Here is a 4,830-nt window from a genome sequence, read left to right as displayed (position 1 = left end):
GGATGGGGGGAGGAAATAATCCTCTTGAGCAAATAGGTTGAGGTGTGTACGAGATTAGGGCACATCGTCAGCGTCCAGTCTAAGGCTATTACCGGTCGGTCACTCACTCTCCTAGTATCTATCAGCAAGTGATTACTGAGAACAGGTGCTGTGGTAAATTCAACGCCCTATGGTGTGACAGAGCTATTCATCCCTGTAAATTAAGCTTAATTCCCGCAAATTAAATTACACTGAGGCCGGCCTCAGTGTAGTTACACCGAGACCGGCCCAAATCAACTGATGTTTTTGAAAATCGATGATATGATCTTGAGGCAAAATATGAGCAGTGTCCCTAAAATTTGTTTCTAAGTTTCTGGATTAACTAAGTCAAAAAAGGGGGAAAATGCCAACTACACCCAGTATTCCCAGGTGGTCACCCTCCCAAGTACTATCCGGGCCTAATGCTGCTTAACTTCGGTGATCGGACGTGAACCGGTGTATTCAGCCTAGTACTATTTTATTTACACTCAATATCATATATTACAGAAGGAATTGCATTATGTACACATTGAATTATATACACTATTTACATTGATTAATAAATAAACTTTTCCAGATATTTTGTCTGCTTTAACATAATTTTTTTCTTTAAACAATATATTCAAACACTTTCAATTTTAGTATAATTTATGACATTTCCTTTTTAACACATTCCACATTATTCCGAGTCTACTTTTCTGGTTTCAGTTCTTCACAAGTTCGTAGCTATAGTTCTGATATAAGCTGACACAGTTCTCTTCATCTGGTGCTCGTTTTTGTTTGAGTAATGATCTCGTGTGAAATTCACGTTTTCATATAAGGAAGTTCTCTTTTTTTTTTTTTTTTTAGGAGTATTTTTACTACTCTGTCCGTCTACATTTCTATATCGGGTCTTTCAGCTCGTCACAGGTGCAGCAGGTTTCTTTAGGATTGGTATAACGTGGAGCTTCCGATCTTCTATTTTTCCCAGTGCTGCTTCTGCCCATTGCTGTGCTTTAATCTGTTTTCGGTACACCGAATCTGTGATTGTTTCTTTCAGATATGTGTTCAGTTTTGTCACGATGTCTGGGGCATCTTCTCTTCCGTATGTGCAGTCGCATCTGTAGGTCCAGACGGCGTACATCACGTGAATGACAATGATCATTTTTATTTTTCCCAGTTTGCCGTTATTGAGCCAGAATAAGGTACTTTCGTCAATGGTGTGGCTTTCTGTGAATAGTGGTTTTGCACTTTCCCAAATTTCAGATGCCACCTTGCAGTAAAGCATGAGGTGGTACAGTGTCTCCGGTTCATTGCAAAAGTGGCATTTGGCTGGTGTTGCCATTGGCATGCCTTTAGCAACGGCCCACATTTTTGTCTGTAGGCAGGTGTGGTGTACTTTTTAGAAGAAAGTTTTAAATGCCGGTCTCATTGGTAATTTCAAAACATTATTTAGGTTGGGTGACAGCTTGAAGCGTCCTCTTTCGACTTCCCTGTGTTGTGGAGGTGGTAGCACTGCTCGCGATAGTTTATGGTATATAGCTTTGGGTCTCATTTTTATCAGTTTGCTCATTTCGATCTCTTTTTCAAGAAAACTATAACCCTCTGCAATTTCTTTGAACATGCGTGATGTCTGTGTGGTGGTTTTCGGGAAGGTGCATATAAATCTGTCTGACAGTGCTTTCTGCATGTAAAACAGGACATAGGCACTCCATATTTTCTTTTCTTTGTAGGCTCTCTCTGGGATTTTGGCTCGCTGAATCAGAGTCTTCAAGTGGACATTGATCAGCCCAAGTCCTCCTGCTTCTATATCATGGTAAATTGTTGTTCGTCTCATTGGTTCATATGTTGAACCCCAAATGAATTTCGCACATTCTCTGCGAATTTTATTGACGTACTGTCCATGATATGGGATATTTGTCATAGTGAATTGTGTTTTTGAGAGTAAATATTGATTACATATCCTGGCTTTGCCTCTTACCGATAATTGCCTTTCTCTAAATGTTCCTATTTTTTTTACTATTTTCTGATAGATATTTTCCCATTGTTGGTTATATGTATTGGTGCCTCCAAGGATTACTCCAATACTGGGATTTTTTTTTTTTTTTTTTTTGCGTCAATTCCTCTTGGAAGTGCTGGCCTGTTTATCCATTTCCCAATCCACATGGCATTGGTCTTTTGTAGGTTTACTTTGAGCGCTGAGGCATTCTCAAACTTCTGTAGGGTTCCCCATACTTCTTTTACCGATTGCTCGGACGTAATTGTCATGGTAACATCATCGGCATATGCCATTATTTTGGCACTGCTCTCTCCATGGATGTTGGGGTTGTGCACAATTGCTTTAATGAGCAGTTCCAATTCAAGGACAACAGAATCATGGAAAAGTTGTCTCCTTGTCTTACGGAGCACTTTATTGGAAATGGCGCCGAGAGCATTTTATTGAATAATTTGTGATTCTGCTTTACTATACAGCATTTTAATCCATTTTTGGAATCTTGTTCCAAAACCTGCTGCCTTGATCGCTTTTGTCGGGTATTCGTGGCTGACGGTGTCAAATGCTCTTTCGATGTCGACGCCTAAAAGGAGGTTTCCGGGTCAGAGTGTAGTGCTCGAAGATACATCGAACATGTAAGATGTCTTCTATGCTTCTTCCCCGGATTCCACATGTTTGAGTTTCTGGAATTAATTTCATGATATGTGTTTGGATGCGGTTTCCTAGTACTGTATCTTGGTTATTATTTTAAGGTCGGTATTTAGTAGAGTAATTCCTCTCCACTGATTAATATCCTTTAGGATATCTCCATCTTTTGTTTTCGCGATTAGTGTGATGTATCCTAAGTTAAAATCGGGCGGCATAACATCTGTTTCTTCCATCGTTTCGATCATTTTTACAAATAGGTTTTCAAACATCCAGAAGTAGCTTTTATTGAATTCGGAGGTGAGTCCGTCTGGTCCTGGTGACTTGTGTGTAGTCATCATTTTAACAATTTTTCTACATTCTTCTTTTGTTATGGGTTTGTCTATTGTTGCTGCGTTTTCTGCTGATAGTTGTTTCATGAACGACAGCATTATTTCTGTGTCTGATTTATTACTTTGTTTTTTGCATAAATAGTTGACTGTAGTCGTGGAATGTTCTGATGAGGTCTTTGTCTCCTTTTATTTCCTTCCTGTTATGTTTAGTGGTCGAAATACTTCTCTTTTTGCATCTGTCGATTTCAAATAAGTATGCAGAATTTGTTTTTCCTTCATCATTATCGATCGTTTTGATTCTAGCCCTTAGCCATGTCCCTTCAATCTCCTCCATTTCGATTTGTCTTAGTTTTTCTTTTAATTCTGTTATGGCCAGTTTGTTTTCGGGTTTGGTCCTATCTGTACAGTATAACGCAGTTAGTTTGTCAAAGATCTCTTTTTTTCTGTTGCTTGCGGGTGTTTTTCAGTTGTTTGCCTATTTTAATAGCCGATTTTTTTTTTTTTTTTTTTTTTTTTTTTAACTTTTGATTTAAAGGTATGCCAGGCTGGGTTGTCTATTGTTTTTACCTCAGCTAAAATGGTTTCAATTTCTTTTGCAAATTGTTTTTCGTTTATCAGCCGCTGGTTAAATTTCCACAATGGGTATATTCTGTTTAGTTTATGAAGGTTTCTTCTTTGGATTGTCTTTGTGTTAGTTCTACACTCACGCTATGATGATCACTAAACGATACAGGTTCGTGAAATGCCTTAATGGGATTAATTCCCATGTGTGCAGGGAAGTAAATTCTGTCAAGCCTGTAGGCATTGGTTGGGGAGAAGTGAGTGTATTCTCTTTTTCTTGGAAATAGCACTCTAAAAGTGTCAGTTAAGTTGCATTGTTTGAATATATTAGTAAATGATGGCATTGATTTTTCCGTCAGCCTTTCTTGGTCTTTGTGGATATCTTCAATGAAATTCACGTCACCAGCAGCAATAGTTGTGTGTTTCTGGCGGACGATTTCTTTGATATTTTCCTAGAATGATTTTTTCTGATCGTGTTTTGTTGGCCCATATATGTTTATGACAGAATATACTTTGTTTTGCCATAAGACTCCTGTTTCTATAACTCTGCCGTATTAATGTGTCTTGCCATAAAATTTTTAGACTGCTTTTTTTATTAATTAGTGTCATTACACCTGATCCGTTGAAATCAGGTGGTTCATTGATAATGTGGTGATAGTTTTCTAGACTTCTCTCTCAATATTCTTTAGCTGTTCAGTGTCCTGCACACGTGTTTCTTGGAGCATTATTATCTCTGCTAGAGATTTTAAGGCTAAATTCTTTAAAAGCTGTTGAGATACTGTTGTTCAACCCGTTGCAGTTTAGGCTTATTATTTTTATTCTGTTGTTCATGCTATTTCAGTTGTGTTTTTCTGTTTCTGTTTACTTTTTACAGTTGTTTTTCTCTCTTGTCCTTTCTGGCTTGAGTTTTGTTATCACTGGGGTGTACTTTTTTTTTTTTTTTTTTTTTTGCTGGGTGAAATTTTGCTGTCTTCGTCTTCCCTTTCTTTACTTTTTTAATCCTTCTGCTTTCCTTTGTTGTGTTGTCCTGTGTGTGATTTTGGTTTTCTTCACACTTTTCTTCATTTGTATAGTTTTCTTCGTCATCATCAGTCTGCTGGGTCAGTGAATCAGGTGGGGGTTCCATATTTTCTGATTCATTTTCAGGTGGAGTCATGACAGTACCTGTAGATGTCTCTGCTTTGTTGGTTTTCTTTCCAAATGCATTGTCTTGAACATCGTCAATAATCTATTTCTGCCTGACTTCCTTTTGGGTTTCTGGTGGGGTGTTTGATGCGATGAATGCATATGTGCTTACAGGGC

At 38.1% G+C, this 4,830-nt stretch overlaps 1 pseudogene; it reads right to left on the bottom strand.

Annotated features, from left to right (window-relative positions):
* Positions 1-386: 386 nt before the first annotated feature.
* Positions 387-502, bottom strand: LOC150080413 (5S ribosomal RNA; annotated as a pseudogene).
* Positions 503-4,830: the final 4,328 nt, after the last annotated feature.

Source organism: Mastigoproctus giganteus, chromosome 9, assembly GCF_048544385.1.
Source record: "Mastigoproctus giganteus isolate SK-2022 chromosome 9, ASM4854438v1, whole genome shotgun sequence".
Lineage (NCBI taxonomy): Eukaryota > Metazoa > Arthropoda > Arachnida > Uropygi > Thelyphonidae > Mastigoproctus > Mastigoproctus giganteus.
Note: the sequence above shows the minus strand (reverse complement) of the source record. Positions and strands in the feature narration are given on the sequence as shown.